General features: G+C 43.9%; 1 protein-coding gene across 1 annotated transcript in view; it reads left to right on the top strand.

Annotated features, from left to right (window-relative positions):
* The window catches only part of SLIT3 (slit guidance ligand 3), a 606956-nt gene that overhangs the window by 330751 nt on the left and 256436 nt on the right, over nucleotides 1-19769 (top strand). The gene's annotated exons all lie outside the window — the stretch shown is intronic.

Here is a 19769-nt window from a genome sequence, read left to right as displayed (position 1 = left end):
CTGCTGCTGCTTCCCTGAACAGGAGAAAATCAAACACAAACAATCAGAGCCCCACAATTTGGAGTACTGTAGAAGCCACCAGTGGAACCACCTGTAGCTAGGGACTGCACAGGTTAAAGTTGTCTGTGTCCAGTGGCACGCTGGTGCCTGGGCAGTAAGCAGCTCAAGGCACAACATGTCACCCGAGGATTAAAATCAAAGCCAAAAACCTCTGTGTAATTTATTCATCACAACCTAAAATTGACTGCCTGCTTGTCTGCATTCAGGCTGAGCCTATTTAACTGCTTCCACTGTGTCTGTTTAAAGACAAAAGCGAAGAATCAGCTCAGGGGGTAAGATAAACCAAAACACAAAGTACAACAATTCTTTCATTTTACTTCTCAAGTGACTTTGTTCCTCTCTGCTAGTGAAGATGAAAATGACTCTGCATCAAAATGATTAATTATTATGATTATTATAAGGTTGGTGTCTCATAAAAAAATGCACTGGATATTTTTTGAGCAAAAATTCTGTAGACCGGGAGTGCAACACTTCCATCAGACTCCCAACTGGGTTTTCTTCTGCTTCTGAAAACATCAGTGCACAATAGAAATTACTGTCACCATATCACAGTTGAAGATCAGAGATGTAAAGTAAGTTGCCCAAGGTCACACAGCTAGAAGGAGTCAGAACTATGACAGACCTAAGTCAATCTGTGTCAGGGTTTCGAAATTTTCTGAGTTTCATGTAGGAGACTGTGGTGAGTAGGGCAAAGACGTATAGTGGTATGTAGCCAAGACACTATGAAGTAGGAGATAGATTTGGTAAACAAGAGAACTGATTCTAACTTCAGAAGAATAGTTGTGGTTGGCAGGTGAAATAGGAACCAGATTTCTATGGATGAGTAAGTTAAGGTTTATATCCTATCTCCCAGTGAGATTTTTTTGCTCCTTTTTTTTAAAGGTTATGTGTTTTCTTAGAGCGAGCAGGGGAAGGGCAGAGAGAGGGAGAGAGGGAATCCCAAGCAGGCTCCACACTGTCAGCACAGAGCCCGATGCATGGCTTGAACTCATGAACTGTGAGATCATGACCTGAGTCGAAATCCAGAGTCAGATGCTGAACCGACTGAGCCACCCAGGCCTCCCCAAAGGGTTTTTGCTCTTTAAAGACAAGTACTTCAGAAAGGTATACAATTAGGTCTGCAGAAGGATTCCCTTTGTAATGCAGCCACAGAGCCCACTACAAAGACATGCTGCTGACGATGGCAGTGGAGGATGGCATCTGCTGGGGCGACGACAGAGATGGGATTCTGCCATTGTGCACACATGGAGACAGGAGCTTCCATCCCAGCCATATGTGGGGAGAGAAGAGTTTGAAATTCCAGAAGAACAGGGAGAGGTGAATGAGACATAGGAAGAATAACAGTTGAGCGGGGCATGGACTGGGGGAAGCCGAGAGTATGTAGGCTTGCTGATAACGATGGTGATGAACAGTACCCCCAGCCCCGCTGACCTGGGCCAGCAGAGGAGGAGATCAGCTCTGAGACAAGAATGCCATGTTTAACAGGAGGGCAGAAATAAATAATTCTTTATCTTTATGTTCAGGGAGGAGTGTGGTGAGGAATCTTAAAAACCCACTCTCTTTTCCAAGGCCCAGGGAGTGCAATGAGGAAGGAATTTGAACGCCTGCCAGAGCAGGTGAGCAGGGCTTGGGAAGAGAATCCAGCACAAGCATACGATGCTGGCAGGAGGGAGAGTGTCTGAGAGCACAGACCTCATCTTTTCTGCCAGCTTTGCCACAGCAGGAAGGAAAGTGGGAAACCACATGCTCCCCTTTCTGCAGAGGCAGCTTGACCACAGATATCGTGGGTGTGGAGCCATGAGAGGGACAGGTGCAACGAAGGTACTGAAAACGCTTAAAAACTTGAGACAGGGGTTCCAGAGGAATGTGACAGTTTTTAAAGAGTTGTTACACAAGTGTTCTATCACATGACATCTGCATCACATGATGCAGAGAAGCCAAAAAATAAAAACTATTTATTCAGAATCCCTCACCTAGAAAAAAAATCACTGGTCATACTGTGGTGCAATTTCCCCCAAATCTTCTTTCCCCATACACATGCACACACATATGTACACACATACCTACGCGTGTGCACACGTGCACATTTCTATTTGTAGCACTGGGTCACACCAAGCAGACTCTTTGGAAACCTCCCTTTTCACTTAAACTATATCGAGAGAGCATTTGTCTAAGTTTATCAACAGCCTTCTTCCTTTGGCTGCTGGTCTTCCCCTATAATGATAGGTCATGGTATTCAGCTCCTACAGTTGGGAAGTTTAGGTGGTTTTCAGTGTTTTTCCATCATCAAAAGTGCCCCAGTGACTAGACTTGTCCATATAATCTTGTGTGCTTTTGCCATTCTATTTCCTTATTAATAGTTGCTAAACAACAGGTTATATACATAGTAAGAGTACTGAGATACATTACCAAGTTGCCCAATCTAAAGGTATTACCACGTTATATCCCTTCCAAAAGTGAGAGCATCTCTCTCTCCCTATCCTCATATTCACAAGGTATCATTTTTTTAAAAAAATGTGTTAATGCTGTTAAGTTTGCGAGGCTGTAGGACTCGTTAAGCAGGACAGTTAAGCATCCTGACCTAACTCCTCCTTGAACCCCCACAGAACTTTTTAGGCTGAAAAGGTTCAGGCGTTGAGGACATTTAGAGCCCTCAGAGATGTGTTTGGGGGAAGCAAACCACACATAGAAGAATACATATAACGTGTGGGCTGTGGTGGTGACTGGGAGGTTCTGTCAGTTTTAATGTGTAGACGTGAGACAGCTTCTGCCATCAGGGTTGACAGTTTAAAGAGGAGGTGACACCAGTAGCGTGGAAAACATGGTGGCACATGGAACAGCCTTCTCTTACTTCTCTTCCCGGTGATTCCAAGTAAGGGCCCAACGTTTTGAGTCTCTGTTATAAAAATCACTCCAGCTTTAAAATTTAAAAAATCCAGTGCTCTCCTCAGACTCTTCTAAGCAAAAGATTGGGCTTCATCTGCGTCGCATTTGAGAAGAGTAGGCATATCAAAGTCTGACATAAATGGCGCAGATAAGATCGAGAGCTCACCTGGGGAGACTTACAAATGTTTCACATTCAAAGCACATGTCTCTAATGCTAATCAGATAACCGTAGTGTTTAGTTCTTACATCTGGCACAAAACTCTTGCTTTTATGTTTCCTATTTTTTCCCAGAAGGTAATAAAATTCACAACTGTATCTCACAATCAATATAGCATCTCTTCAGGCACTTCTGCACATTATGAGCACTGAACCTGGCCCGCCTCAGTCAGGAGAACCATATGCTATTGCTTATTTTTCTTTATTGAGATGCTCAGTTCTGAGATGTTGTCACTGGACGACTTCGAAGGCAGATCTTGTTTCCTAAACTAAACAGAGTCAGGTGAGATAAAGTGAGTGCGTGGATGAGTTCACAGTTGGGAAGGTAGACACATCACCACACATTTCAGTTGGGGTTATTGAGCTATTCACCTGAAAACTATAAGCACGAACTCAGAATCAAACAGAAGGCTTACCTTCAGAAAGACAGCGAACTTTTTAGGTGTAAGTGCTGCTAAGTGATAAGAGAAGAATTCTGTCTGTACTTAGAGTTGCTGTATAATATCAGTTTGTAACACTAGTGTGTCAGAATGCTCTTAGCATGAAGTCTCTTTTGGATGACCAACAGGAGGTATGTCATAAGGGCTCCAAGCTTGAATAGGCAGAACTTATTTCCCTGAACTTATTTAATATTGGTCAAAATGCAGTGAGAGTCATAATTATATATATTTTGGGACTGATGAAAATGGACAAAGTACCTTAGTATCTTATAGCTGTCTCAAGTTCATATTAGAAAGTCACAAGAGAAAAAGCCCCATTAAATTTTTTTTAATGTTCATTTATTTTTGAGTGACAGAGAGCCAGAGCATCAACGGGGGAGGGGCAGAGAGAAAGAGGGAGACAGAATCTGAAGCAGGCTCCAGGCTCCGAGCTATCAGTACAGAGCCCGACACAGGGCTCGAACCCATGACCTGTGAGATCATGACCTGAGCCAAAGTCAGATGCCCAACCAACTGAGCCATCCAGATGCCCTGAAAAAGCCCTATTAAAGTTTGCTTCTGGACTGTACTGCTCAGAAACTTCATCTTCTTGTTCCAGCTTTACTTGAAGTTTTAGTATCTTTTCATTATTGAAGTAAGCAAATTCTCATACCTAATTAATGTGTTACTTATCTCCTAAATGTTTGAGAATACAAGGAATGCCCTAATTTTATTCTTCCCATTTTGTCTTCAATAGATAGTTTATCATCATGTTTCTCTTTCACAAAACTCTAAATGGAGGCAACCACCATTTCTCCTCTTGGAGAGTGAGGCATTCGGGGTCAGTTCTTCTGAGAAGAAAAGGTCCTTGTCAGAGCCTAGACTGGGACAAGACAAGCCGGGTGCCCAGGGTGCCCCCTTAAGGAGGCACTCACTCTGAGAGATGTGTACATACAGGGTTGCAGCCGCGACTCAGCACCTCCTTAAATGGTGCCATGCCTCCACCAGCCCCGCCCCAGTCCTGGCTCTGGGCCTGGTTATGATCTGCAGGTGTTTTGGGGACACATCAGTGATACCTAGCGTTCAGACCCTTCTTCACCAGATGTATTAAGGGCCCTCCTAGATGTCAGAAAATGTGCTTTGTGGTGTGTGCAAACAATAAAGAGCAGACATGCCTTGTGGTAAAGGGGTCCCTCTTTGTTGATCTGCAGGTGGCTCAGCTGCTAACGCGGGTTGACTGCTATTTTCTTCAATGCCCAGCCTAGCTTATGTTACATCTTTTTACCTCCATTACTGCATTTGGGCCAAAAGATTTGAAATAAATACCACTAGGTGACCAGAAGTATCAAAGGTTGAGCATATTCAACTGGACTATATTTTTTTCCCACTTTTTGCTTTGTTTATAAACAGTTAAATTCATTCATGTCACCTGGCTTCTTACCTTTTATTCAGCTTAAAATATGAAATGAGGTGTTGTTGTTGTTGTTGTTTTGGCAGGATATATTCCACAGCCTCCTAATCTCCTTTCATACGTCTTGTTGGCCAATACTATGTGAAACTGTGCTCCAGGCTTTCTGTAAATGCTTGTCAATATCTGTCTGTCTCTTATCTCCCAGGGTAGTAATTTATCCAGGAAACTTATTTATAACTGGTTAGGTACTAAAGTCTCCCTTACCTAAACCCACATTGATGCGTCTGATCAAATTATAATTTTCAAAGTATTCCATCACTGAGTCCAGTTAAATTGTTTCTAGTGTTTTCCCAAGACTAGGTGATTTTAAAAATCTTGACTGTGCTACAAAAGTGTTTTCCCAGATGTTTTATTAAATTAAGCTTCGCCCAAATGCTCACCTTTTATCAGCAGGAAGTCTTGGCCCACTTGTAGAAAATCAAGCTAATAGTTTTTTTCTTTCCTTTTACCGAGCCTCTTGCGTTTCTCTCCATTCGGGCCGACTTCTTTGAGCTTGCTGTTGTGACTAGGGATGAGCCTCTGTGGCCTCATAAATCAGAATTGTTAATATTTATGGCTTTGTTGGTCTTTTAAAGTCCAGTTTGAGGATTAGGGTTTCCTCCCCACCCACCCACCCCCCGCCCTTAAAGCTTTACTTTTTGTTCTTTCTCAGAGGCACTAAGTTACAGAACTAAAGTATATTCGCCTGGTTTTTAATCCCAAACTAAGTATAAGGCAAACCCTAAACAAAGAAAACAACAAAGTGTGAGGCTTGAAAATGAACGTTAGCGTTTTGGCCATTGACTCAGCAGTCCCAACCTAGTATTTTTGAGGGTCTGTCTTTCGACAAATGCTTATCAAGTGCCTATTAGGAGCCAGACTCGGAGCTAGAAACCAATAATAACCTGATAAACAAGACAGGCCTAATTCCTGCCCTCATGGAGTTTACTGTTTACAGGGGTCACTGAACTTTTTCTGTAACAGACCAGAGAGTAACTGTCAGAGGCTTCGAAGGCCATATGGTCTCTGTCATAACTCAACTGCCATGTATTGCTAAGCAGCCTCAGACAGTCTGTGAAGAAATGAGCATGAGTGATTGTGTCCCAACAACAACTTCATTTACAAAAACAGGCAATGGATCAGATTTGGCTCATGGACCATAGTTGGTCAACCCCTAGCCAAATGAAAGAAAGAAGTGAAAATTAGAAAAGGAACTAAATACAATTGCAATGTGCAATTTCTTCTGTAAAAGATAGAAGCTGGGCACTGAGCTACACAGTGACAGGGAGACTCACTTTGGATGGGGTAGTCTGGGAAGGAAAGGTGGCTTCGCAAAGGTGTCCTTTAAGCTAAGTCCTCAAGGAGTTGAGTGACCTACATTGTGAAGTTAAAAGGCTCCTAGGAGGGAAACTGCATGGTGAATCTGAGGAGCTTAAAGGCTGGGGGCCACCCTTCACCCCTCCCCACTTTCTCTGTGCTTGAAGTAGGGTGCTCCTGAGAAACATGGGGAGTCTGTTAGTGTGCCCCAGAATCGGACCATGAAAGGGGCTGCCCAGCCCTCAGGAACTCCCTGGCACTTCCAGTGTGTGGATGATGACCTCTCCTCTAGCCACCCAGGGAAGATGGGGGCTGGGCTCACTTTTGCTTTTGCTTTTTTCCCTTCTCCTTCTTAAGGGAGAACCTTTCACCAGCACATGGAATACAGAAAGCTTGCTTGGAATGTGTCAGGCTAAGCAAAAACACATGGTCTGGATATATTCTCCTAAAATAGAGCAAGAGAGAGGCGGGAAATAGAACAGCCTCCCATAAATCATCATTTCTGTCCATTTGTCAGAAAAGGTTTCTGACAGATATGCAGGGTATCAATGTGTGAGTGTGTGTGTGTGTGTGTGTGTGTGTGTGTGTGAGAGAGAGAGAGACAGAGAGACAGAGAGAGAGACAGACAGAGACAGAGACAGAGACAGAGAGACAGAGAGAGAGAGACAGAGAGGAGGATGTTGTTTGATTTCCAAAGCAGAATTTCATTGTCTGGTCCTGTGTGGAGAGCAGAATGCTGGTGCTTTCTACACCTGGAAAGTGTATCTCAGTGTGGCCAGCCACTAGAGAGATGCCCTGAACCCTTTGGAATACTGAAAGTCCTGATGGGTGCTAAAGCTGACCAGAGATCCCTGGTGGGGGCAGGAATAGAGAAAGTGGGCAGCCAGGGATTCTAGAGCATCAGCATCCATAGTTCTGCCCTGGAGAAAATGTGGGAACACCGCAGTCATGTGCAGTGGAGGTGGCAGGGGGAATCACAGGGCTCTGTGACCTCATCACACCTCCCTGGCCTTCCTCATCCATGCTCCCTACAAAACCCAGCGTGATCTTTTCAAAGCACAGCTCTGACCAGCTCTTTCTCTCCTTCTGTCTTGTCTCTCTCTGGGTGCCTTGGTCTCTTTCTTTCTATCTCTCACACACATATATGCATGCACACACACACATACATACACATACCTTAAATGGTATCCTATTGCTCTTAAGATAAAGACAAAAGTTCCTAACATGACATAAAATATCCCCGTGGTTAGGTCCTTGGGTTCTTTCTTCTCTGGATTCATCTTGTGCTGTTTTCCAACCACATCACACTTTTTATCAATACTACCAATCCATCCTACTTCCTTCTGCCACAGAGCCTTTGCACATGCATGAGACGTTCTATTCCATGTTACCTCTTCATTTCGTTTTCAACTCCAGCATCTGGCCTCCTACTTAGGTCTATTTTCTCTTCTCTAAACTCCTAAATCGCTCTGTATTTCTCTCTCAAAGCACTTATTTCTACTATAGATTTACATTTACTTGTATTATTTGACTAATTAATCTTTGATTAATCTGGTTCTTACCTCTCACCCTCACCCTCCTTATCGGTCCTGGGGCAAAAAACAGGGCAGGATCTGTGTATGGGTTTTGGTTGTGTTGATCCCATTTTTGTTTTGTTCTGTTTGTATTCCTCATTGCACTGTGTCTGGTATGTAAAACAGTGTCTGGTACATGGCTGAAACTAAAGACATTCTTTTAAATGAATGAGTGAATTTTCTGGCTATTCCTTCCTATAGTGAGAACCTGAATAGCCTTTAGTACTTATACCTTTGGGGCTCCCCACTCCAGGGGCTGTTATCTAATCAAAGATGCATGGGTCCCTGACTGGGTATTTCAGCACTGAATAGGGAAGGGGTGGAGGGAAAGAATGACAATGCTTTCTGGAAATAAAGATTTTTTTGAGCAAAAGGTGATTGTAGAGATTATCCACTGACTCCTCATTATACAGGTGAGGAGATAAAGTGTTCCAAGGTTAAGGGCTCATTACATTACCAGCCATATTCACAGCCCAATTGTCAGTACTTGAGACACCAGTTCTTACATAAAGCCTTGCTGCCTGCCCTCAGTCATAGTGCATGATCTTTCCTGAGTGCATTGCCCTTTTTTTTTTTTTTCCATAAAGCAAGGTTAACTTCAGCAAATTAATAAAGCTCCAGCATCTCTTCTCCTTTCCTTTTGGATTTCCTCTCTCCAGTCTCAATGTCCACCTCCAACTAGGCTCAGTGACCGTTTCCACTCCAAGGGTGCCCATATCTTCTAAAGGGTTCCCCCTAGGCCCACCTTTCTTGACCTAATATCAGACTTAAAACTTGCCTGTTCTATATGCATGATACATTTATTTGTAACTTTGTTGATTCAACTGTCAAACAAACCACCTAGTTGTGTTCATGGGTTCATTTGCAGCACAGCTCAGTTAATACCCACATTCAAACCAGGACCTCCCAGAGCTGTTTAGCAGCAGGAATTTGGGACACTGTTATAAACTAATATGAGAGTTTATATCCCACCTGCATTAGGTCAGCCCTGTCTCAGCAGGAAAAGCAGTAGATTTTATCTCTAAAACAGGGATTACCCCCAGCCAGGCATATGTTAAAGACTGCCTTGACTCATCAAAACTGAACTAACTTGATTTTTCCATCACTTCCCATCTATACATGGACTGAAGGTTAACTCTTGAGTGGGATTTGTGCCCTCTAAGCGGACTATAAGTCATGCAGGTCCATGTGGACAGTGTAAAATTCCCTGGGCTCTATCATTGGCTCAGCCATGGTTGTTGGAATTAACTGTCCCTGCCTGACTTGCAAGTGTGGAATATGCCCCAGGCCTTACCTCCCCCATCTGTAAAATGATTCTGACTCAACAGCTGCCTTTTGTATGTTTCTATATGCATACATGTTCTTTTAGTTAAATGGGGAAAGGGAGGCATGAGTTGGGTTTATTGTTTAATACCTGGGCTAAAATAAGCCAGGTGTCATACAATAGGGAGTGGTGGAGAGCATGGTGCACTGGGCATGTGCCCACCCAGAGGGATAGGATGGCAGGATCTGGTGGATAATGAGACTGTCTCTCCAACCTCAATCCTCCCCCTCCCCATTGGGATTAGCCCACAGCTCAGGTCTTTGCTGGACGTTCTGAGGCACATAAAGGCTGGTTGCTTCTCAGTGGTATAGAATGAAATTGTGATATCTAGGACCATAATGGCTGTTTTGCCCCCACAAGGGAACCAGCCTTATGACAAAGTCAGGATCTTAGAAGGAAGAATGGAGGAAGCAGAAAGAAATTGGGTCCTCGGTGACCTTATTGAGCTCTATCTCTAACCAGCCTTGCCTTCTAAACTATTTCCGGACTTTTTGGGCACTTGGCTTGGGTTTTTATTTGTTTTGTTTTTTATTTTGTTTTTGTCCTTGTAAGAAGATTCTTACTCGAGTTAGCTCCATCAAATATTTATTAGATGAGAATACAGGACCACAGTTTTCATATCTTCTTTTTTCCCCCCAAGAGAAGCTAGCAATTTGGGTTCTTAGCTTACATTACATTATTAAAATACCATATAGGCCAAATAAAATCTCAGCAAACTCCTAGTCCACACATCTTACTGCTCTAGCAGTCTGACTTTAATATTCTCTGGTTCTGTGACTACAGATTCTTGCTGGACCTCCAGTGTTTTCTCTCCAATAATCTTAACCTGGCTTCGTGTGGCCAGCTCTGTGTCAGAATCTTAACATTCTCTGGAACACTGAAGAAGTAGCCTTCAGTTCCTGTCACTGAGCTAATGAATGTCTGCATAACTTTAGGGCTTTGTGTTTTCACAAGATTCAGGCAGAATGGGGAAAATTAGACAAAACATGTAAGGGTATCATATCTACCTTTTCATTACTGTCCTCTTCACCACCACCTCCAGTTAGCCAAAGGGAAGGCACCTTCTCCCAGCTCTTGCAAGACCAACTGCTACATCCCCTGACCCTGTTCTGGGCTCTGCCTCTTCCATTGAGTCACAAACCATGAGAAGAGGGAAGAATTGTTTGCTTGAGCCTCATCATTTTGCAGATGGAAAAACCTTACCTATGACTACATAACTAAATTAGTAAAGCTATGACAAGCTTTAAATCCACAATTCTTGACCGTTCCTTAATATTATGTTGTCTACAATTTCCTATGTTGTGCCCTTTGTTTTATCCCAAACCAAACCATCTAGGCCAAGAATCTATTTTTGACAGCACACACTGTCAGGGAATGTTCATGTTACTTTAGAGCCAGTTGGCCATGAGTTTGAATCCCAGCTCTACCATTTAAATGTACGTGATCTTGGACAAGATATATGATGATTCCAGGACCTCAGTTTCCCCCACATGTAAAGATAGTATGAAGTTGTATTTCTTTTGGTTTTTATGATGATTAAAAAAACCAATCATGTATACATTAATCACAGTATCTGGCATATAGTGGGAATTTAACAAATATACTTAACCTCTTTCTTTTCAGAAAGCTTATAATTCTAGGGAGGAGGCATCACTGCTTAACTCTTGTCTGCTGGATTTTACTCACTCATCTGTTTATGTAAGCATTGATCAGGGATCAATGAGCACCTACAATGTGCATGTATTTGCTAGACAACACAGGTACAATCCTGAATAGGGAAAGCATGGCCCCTGCCCTCCTAGCATTTGTAATCCAGCAGGGAAGATATTCATTTAAACAAGTGTATAGAAAATATGGAACAGAGTCCCTGATTCTCCCTAGACCTAGAAGCCATGTTAGGGAATTGATATATGTGGCTAAAAATGAAGGATTCTCAGTCTCATCATGCAGGATTGAGGTTGACCTCCTACGAGTGTCCACCTTGGGCAAGTTGCCTAACCTCCCCATGCCTTAATTCCCTGATCTCTGACATGAGGATAATAATAGTTCCTGCTTCATAGGACTGTTGAAAGGATGCAAGCATATATAACAGTGCCTAGCACAAAGAGAGTACTCAGGAACATCCCCTGTTGTTATATCTGGAGGGCATGGTTCTCACTAATGCCAGACATCTTGATTTTCACTGCGAAGGCACAACTGCGGTCCTGCATGTCTGAGCTGAACAGAGAAACATCTCCAAGCTGACTCCCAGGCAAAGGGAAGTCAGAGCTGGGGCCTGGGGGCACAGAACTAAGCAGCCATGTCCTCAAGACTCCAAAGCTCTGCCCACATCACTAGGATGGACTGTTGGTCCCCACCTCGGGTTCCATTCCAGAGAGATCACCTGCTCTGACAGCCTGGGAGGTGAGACCTCTGCCAGGTTGTCACTCATAATTTGAACAAATGATATCATGTTTGCTTTTTCTTCTACTTATAGACACTTTGTCCCATAAAGTCACAGACAGTGTGGAATAGTGGCTTCTCCAGGGTGGTTCTCACATGTTTTGGGAGGATTTTCTTATACGTGTTTGGTTGTGCAGTCAGATTAACACAGACAGAGGCTTTCTTTCTCCTGATGAGCTGCACCTACCTTTGGATACCTGTCAGAACCTAGGATGTTATTTTTGGGAGAGATTTTAGATTTCCTAGGGCATAAGCCAACTCCTTCATTTATGCATGGGTAAACTAAGGCCTAAGGCAAAACATAGCCTGTATAAGGCCATAAGCAAGGTAGTGCAAGAGCCAGGATTAGAACTCGGGCTTCCAGATCCCCAGACAAGTATCGTTTCTACTTTGCCACAGTGCCAGTGAGGCTTAATGCTGAAAGGCAGCCACTTTCTTTCCAAATCTCCACCTGAATCAGTCGGCCATGCCTTCCTGGAGTCCTCTGCAGGGTGATGAAGCCACATTCTGCCTCCTGAAAAGAGTTGTGATGGATTAGCAATGTCTGCCACAGACAGGAGCATGGGGCCATGTTCTGTACACATTATTATTCTTGACTGCATGTAAGACGAGAGAGGTACCTTTCGAGGCACAATTTCAGTCACAAGCCACAGGTAGGAAGGAGAGTCTGAAGTGTTAAGTTAACTTGGAGTGGAGTGGGGAATGTGGAAGAGAGCACGTCAGTACACCACTTCACCCTCTCTCGTTAACACACGTGATCGAATTGTCCCTGGAGGCAACCATTTAATCTCTCTATATTCCAGGGCCCTCCTCTTCTCTTTCCTGAGGTAAAAATTGTCTCAGTCTAAGTTAAGGAATTTTCATGGGTTGTAAGTGAAATGTGGGTATATACATGGTAGTTACGGGCACAGACTGTGCAGACAGAGAGTTCTGGCATTGAACCCCAGTTTTCCACTTGCTTGTTAGTTTAAAATGAGCACCTCACTTAATTTTAGGGGTCTCAGTTTCTTTATCTGTAAAATGGGGATGAAAATGCCTGTCTATCCTATGGGGGTTTATGAGGAATATAAGAGAGAACGCATGTAAAATCCTAAGGACAATTCCTAGTATATTATTAACTTTCATGTAATAAAATGGTAGCTAAACATGAATATATCTTGAAACTATAAAGTGCTGTGGCCATAGCAACTTCTTTCTAGATATGTCTCCTGAGGCAAGGGAAACAAAAGCAAAAATAAAATATTGGGACTACATCAAAATAAAAAGCCTCTACACAGCAAAGGAAACAATTAGCAAAACTAAAAGACAACCTACAAAATAGGAGAAGATATTTGCAAATGACATGGCTGGTAAAGGGTTAGTATCCAAAAAATATAAAGAACTTCTAAAAATCAACACACTAAACACAAATAATCTAATTAAAAAATGGGCAGAAGACATGAATAGACATATCTCCAAAGAAGACATACAGATGGCCAACAGACACATGAAAAAATGCTGATCATCAATTATCATCAGGGAAATGCAGATTGAAAGTACAATGAGATATCACTGCACACTTGTCAGAATGGCTAAAATCAACAACACAGGAAACAACAGGTGTTGGTGAGGATGTAGAAAAAAACGAACCCTCACGCACTGTTGGTGAGAATGCAAACTGGTATAGCCACTGTGAGAAACAGAAACAGAATTCCTCAAAAAGTTAAAAATAGAACTAACTCACAATCCAGCAGTTGCACTACTGGGTATTTACCCAAAGAATACAAAAAACACTGATACAAAGGGATACACATACCCCTGTGTTTATGGCAGCATTATTTACAAAAGCCAAGATATGGAAGTAGCCCAAGTATCCATCAATTGATAAATAAAGAAGACGGGGGGTGCATCCACAATGAAATATTCATCCATAAAAAAGAATGAAATTTTGCATTTGCAATGACATGGATGGAGCTACAGAGTATAATGCTAAGCAAAATAAGTCAGTCAGAGGAAGACAAATACCATATGATTTCACTCAAATGTGGAATGTAAACAAAACAAAGGGAAAAAAAGACAAATCAAGAAACAGATTCTTAACTATAAAGAACAAACGGATAGCTGTCAGAAGGGAAGTGGTAGGGGGAGTGAAATAGGTAATGGACCATAAGGAGTGTACTTGTGATGAATACAGGCTGATGTATGGAATTGTGTAATCATTATATTGTACACCTGAAACTACACTGTATGTTAACTATATTGGAATTAACATATAAAAACCAGCAAACCTGGGTGGCTCAGTCAGTTAAGCATCTGACTCTTGGTTTTGGCTCAGGTCATAACCTTATGGCTCATGAGATCGAGCCCAGGGTGAGGCTCTGCACTGACAGCTTGGAGCCTGCTTGGGTTTCTCTATCTCACTCTTTCCCACTCTCTCTCTGCCCCTCCCCCCCCCACCTCTCTCTCAAAATAAACATTAAAAAAAATAAAAACTAGGGGTGCCTAGATGGCTCCATTGGTTAAGGGTTGGACTCTTTTTTGTGTTTTAATGTTCATTCATTTCTAAGAGAGAGATAGGCAGAGAGGGAGACACAGAATCTGAAGCAGGCTCCAGGCTCCAATCTGTCAGCCCAGAGCCTGACACAGGGCTGGAAGTCACGAACTGTGATGTCATGACCTGAGCCAAAGTCTGACGCTTAACCTGTGACTGAGCCACCCAGGTGCCCCAGGGTCGGACTCTTGATTTCAGCTCAGGTCATGATCTCATCGTTTGTGAGTTTCACCCCAAATCAGACTGCACTAACAGGGAGTGAGGAGCCTGCTTAGGATTCTCTCTCTTTCTCTCCCTCTCTCTGCCTTTCCCCCTTTCATGTGCTCCCACTCACTCTCTCTCAAAATAAATAAACTTTATTTATTTTAATGTTTATTTTTGAGAGAGAGAGAGAGTGTGAGCAGGGGAGGGGCAGAGAGAGAGACGAAGACACAGAATCCGAAGAAGGGTCCAGGCTTGGAGCCTGGACAGCACAGAGCCCAACTCGGGGCTCAAACCCATGAACCCTTGAAATCATGACATGAGGTGAAGTCAGACACTTAACCAACTGAGCCACCCAGGTGCCCCAAATAAACTTTAAAAAAAAAAATAAAAATCGGGGTGCCTGGGTGGCTCAGTCGGCTGAGCGACTTACTTCGGCTCAGGTCATGATCTGGAGGTTCGTGTGTTCGGGCCGCGTCAGGCTCTGTGCTGACAGCTCAGAGCCTGGAGCCTGCTTCCAATTCTGTCTCCTCTCTCTGCCCCTCTCCCATCCATGCTTTATCTCGGTCTCTCAATAAGAAATAAATGTGAAAAAAAAAAATAGAAAGGAATTAACAATGTTTAGGTAACCAAACTGTGCTATTTATATCATTCCCCCACTCCAGTGTTTAAGTTGAAGAACTTGAGATTCGTGGTTAAGGGACTGATATAAGGTCCTGCAGCGATCAAATAGCAGAACCAGGACTAGAATCCATGGCACCTTGATCCCTCTCCACTTCCACATATACCAGTAGAGGGTGCAACAGAATCATCTGGGAAGCTTGTTAAAAAAACAGAGCTAAAAAAAGTAAAATAAAAAATCAGAGCCTTTGGAGTAGAGCCCAGAAACAGGTACCATTAAATCAGCTGTGATTCTGGGACACAGTGAGGTCAGGCAATCATTGCTAGGTGCTGGCTACTCAAAGTGGGCCCAGGGAACCAACAGCATTGGCATCACCTGGGAGCTTTATAGACCTGCAAAGGCGCCCAGGCTCCGGTCCAGACTTCCTGAATCAGAATCCGCATGCTAACGAGATTCCCCTGGGTGGCGTGCTTATACTGATGTCGGAGATGCCAAGTCTGTAAGACACACAACAAGGTCCTCATAGCCAGTCCCAATGGCAGTGTGCTTTAACAGGTGCCAGAATTAACGAAAATATCTGCCTTACACTGAAGAGAACATACAGACCTGGGGTGAAGTAAAATTAAGCCTTTGACCTTGTAGGTATCAGCAATATTTTCAAAACCCAGCTACCTCAAAGATGGGCTTCCTCTGTGTTTCTTCATGCATCAGTTGATTGAAATTTCTCAAGCAGGTCAAAGGTAATTTGATGGGTTTTTTTTGTTTTTTAGTGAACCTTAATTTATTCAAATGTCTTGGCATCGGTCTTACTATCGTCTACGTAAACATATACTGGTTTCTCCAAGTTGTCCTTATCTAACATACAGAGAACATCTTCGGTTGACTTTCTTATACTCTGATTTCTCAGAGACCCTAATGGCTTTTTATGTCCTTTGCATATAGCGGATTGTTTCTGAAGAAGAGTTTTGTTCTGATGTTACTTTGAATAGTGGGTATTCGTGGAGTGCATGGGAAACAGCCTTTACACTTGAAATGAGGCAGGAAGGAATTTCTCTCTAGGAAGAGATTGTTTGGTTTCTAGTTGGACAGGCACCACTTGTGCAGGTTTTTCTCCCCCTTTAAATCCTAAAATGAGTTTCCCTTGTGCATGGTGTGGCTGCATCCAGGGTCTGTGTTGTACTGGACCAGTAGATCACTGCCCCCGCTGTTTTGCCGGCATGGACAGAACCCAAATATTTTGTTGCCTGGTCTTTAACTCCTGTTTCTTGAGCAAAGTAAGACCAAACACAGTGGGAGTCACGTCTCCAAACCTGAAATCTTAGTCACTACTGAACATGGTCCTCCAGAATTAATTGGAGGAGGGAGGGGTTGGAGGGTGGCTATCGAGGGCTAAAGGGAAGGTTCCATCACATGCCATGAAACAGAACTTACACAGACTCCTCATTTGAGCTCTCATCCCTGCTGGTTCTCATTTAGGTCTCCTTTCCCTCACTGTGCACCACACAGCCCTTAAAACCCCCTCTCCTACCCCAAGCCTTGCAGCAGTGGCCCAAAGCCCAGAGGTTTGAAAGTAGGACCAACAGTGACCTGTCTCCCAAGCGTGCCCCTTACAGGCACCAGCTCCCCTGGCCACATGGCCAACACTGAAGCGTGTCTTCCAAGGTATAGTCAGAGCCAAAGATTTTGAGCTCCTGCCTTCCCATTTCTTGGTCTTCAGAACATCTTGATCCAGGGCAGGAGCTCACTAAACCAGCAACCTGAGCTAATGAGCAGGCTGCACTCTGTTGGCTGGAAGGGGGAGATGCGGGAGGGAGAGCAGCAAGCAGTTTAGTCCTAACCATTAGTATTCGCAACTCCGAGAAAGCAGCCATAGAGAGTCCCTCTTGGGGGAGCCTCCAGGGACCACTGCTGTCTAACCTGCAAAAATAGAAAAATAATTTTCTTTTCAAAACGCCACACTACCCAAGTGATTTGCTAATGGGTTCTGGCAGCCTTTGTATTAGGCTGAGAAGCCATTCAGACCACCACTGACAATGTCAAGCTTATAAATTGCTCTTGTTAAAAACTGCACATCAAAATTAAATAGGAAACACCTGGTAAGCTGCCCCCCCCCACCACCACCAGAGGGAAGGCCAGGAGGGCCACTAGGTACTCAGAAAAACATGGCCAAGCAACAAGCCTTCCTCTAGAATGCCCAGAGACTTTCTGAAGTCATTGGAGGCAGCAGTGGGAGATGGGGGCAGGAACCTGGAGGACTTTGGACTTTGGGTCAAATCCAACACAGAGGTGCAGGTGTTTTTTGTTGTGTTTTTTTTTTTTTTCCTTTTGGTCAACCATTAAAAATCCAAAGTTTTTGTTTTGCTTGAAAATCGGAAGACCTGGCCACCCTGGCCCACATTCTCTCATGGCAACAGTCAACTAGAACAACTATACTCTTTAGAGAAGATCCTTACTTTGCATTTTACCAGTTGCTTTCCTTCTGCTCTCTTCACTCTTCTGTCTTACCTGCTTGACCCCCACTGGTGTGTGAGTTTGAACTCTGAGTCCTTGACCTTTGGCTTCAGATTCCCTTGGAAAGGGTGCCAGACACAGTTCTCTCACTTTGTGTCCATTATCTGTGGTTTCCCCACATCCGGCAAAGCTGGAGCAATTATTCCCAGTTTATCGATGAGCAGTGAGGGCCCAAGAGGCTAACCTTCCCAAAGCCACCTCCTTTAGAGAAGCCATCACCAAAACATCCTACCGCCTCCTTCCTGTGTTTGATCACCTAGAATAAGACAATTTTGAGTGACTTGCTGGGCTCTGGAGTGACACCTGTTTCCCCAGAGCAGAAATGACACCTTTGAAGTAAAATTTTCTCAGCTCCCAGCTCTACAGGAAAAACCTATTTGGGGGCCCATTATGGCTGCATTCTGGAAGCCGTCAACCAGGATGCTTAAATATAGCAGCTTTTCAGTTCTCGGGCGCTGGCGGCAGGAAAAACATTTTGAAGGGCAAATAAATATTTATGTATGAGGGCTCTTTGTGCACAGTAAATGTTTGATTCTGTTGCCCCAATTCCCTGGGCTGAGAGTCAGTTATGGAGCCCAGAAGAGGGCTTGCAAGTAAATATGCATTCAGCACCTATATTCCTGCAACGAGGGTAGAGCGAACATCTATGTGTGGGCACTGTGCCCTGCATCAGAGGAAACAGGCTATGAAGTGCTTACGTGTGCCTGGAGACCTGCCTAGTGCTTCGCACTAATTATCTCATTTAATTGCCGCAACCCTTCATTTTGTAGATGAGAACCAGCTGAGGTTGTTTCCGACCCGTTGTGTGTAGACACGGGCCCAGGAAGAAAAGATAATCTCACTTTTCTCTTTTTTCACACTAAACTGCAGACTCCTTGGAGAGTAGCTGGGGTGATAACAGTTACAGAGATATTCCTGGGCCCTTCCCAGGGGGCAGCCCCTTTAAGCACTTGCTGTTGCTGCACATCCTCAGAACTCTTGCTAAATGAATGAGTGAAGGTATACCCATCTGCTCACGGCCATGGTAGTGGGAGGAGAAACCTCCCCGTGGATTATTCCTAAATCTCTGTGGAGAAGATATCAGAGCAAAGACCTCCAACTGGATCAGCTTGTTATGGGAAGGAATAGTGTTCTCCAGTGGATTTGACCTTCTCTCATTTTCCCTTTCTTACTTTCCCTTGTCTTTTCTTCCTTCTTTGTAATCTTTGCATTTTCCTTTTGGTCTCATTTTTGCTCCACTCTTCCATCCTCTCCTGTTTTGGCGAGTTCTTCTTCCTCCCTCCTCCTTTCTCCCCTCTCTTCCTCTTCTTCTCCACCCCCTTCTTCCCATGCTTCTTTCTCTTCTCCTTTCTCCTCCCTTCCTTCTTCCTTCTCTTTGCCTTTCTCCTGCTCCCCACAAAGTTGGCCCCCAGACCCCCGAGACTGCAGGGGAAATGTTTGCAAGAACTTCTGGGCTGAGGGGGCCAGGGGGCATGCAGCCACTTGAGAGAAGTAATGCCAGATGTGTTGTCGGTGCTAACAATCGGCCTGAAATGTAAACGTGTGCCGAGCTCCAGTAATAAAGCCCTTACAGCTGGAGGGCTGGCAATGCCAGAAGGAGGGAGAAATGAAGCCTTGCTTCTTAACCAGAGATGGATCAAAATCTGGTCTTTGCATATATTTATGCCTCCACCATCCCTTTTTGCTTTAGCAGAAAGGTGATCCATCTTCCCCCAAGTTTATTAGAGGCGGTTTTCCAACACCGCTTATAAAATATTACAGGCAGCCCCATGATTCATGGCCTCATTTATAACCCAGAGCACTTGGGAAATTTGGGGGAATATTTCTCATTAAATCTATTTCCCAACTCTTTGGAGCTGCCTCCACCTCCCCAAGAAACACCAGGAAATTCAAGACCAGTTTGAGTAGCAGGGCAAGGTGGATCTCCTGGTGTTGAACCCAGAAGGCTGAGGTGGGGGAGGTACACTGTGATCTTCCAACTGGGTTTCTCAGGGCTGTGGGGTATATTTCAAGGCCCATCCATAAAAGCCTTGTGCACCTAAGCATTTCATCATGGGTCTGTTTACCTCTGCATCTTTCTTTAGCAGAGGTATCTCTCCATGAGATGGTTTTGTAAGGGTAGAGAGAATGAGTGACCTGTAAGGCCAGGAGTCACACTACTGGTCAGTAGGAACCCTTATTATAAAGACAGTTCCCTTCTGTAAAGAGTAAACTGGA

The sequence above is a fragment of the Hyaena hyaena genome, unplaced genomic scaffold (genome assembly GCF_003009895.1).
Source record: "Hyaena hyaena isolate Hyena2069 unplaced genomic scaffold, ASM300989v1 scaffold_300, whole genome shotgun sequence".
Classification (NCBI taxonomy): Eukaryota; Metazoa; Chordata; class Mammalia; order Carnivora; family Hyaenidae; genus Hyaena; species Hyaena hyaena.
Note: the sequence above shows the minus strand (reverse complement) of the source record. Positions and strands in the feature narration are given on the sequence as shown.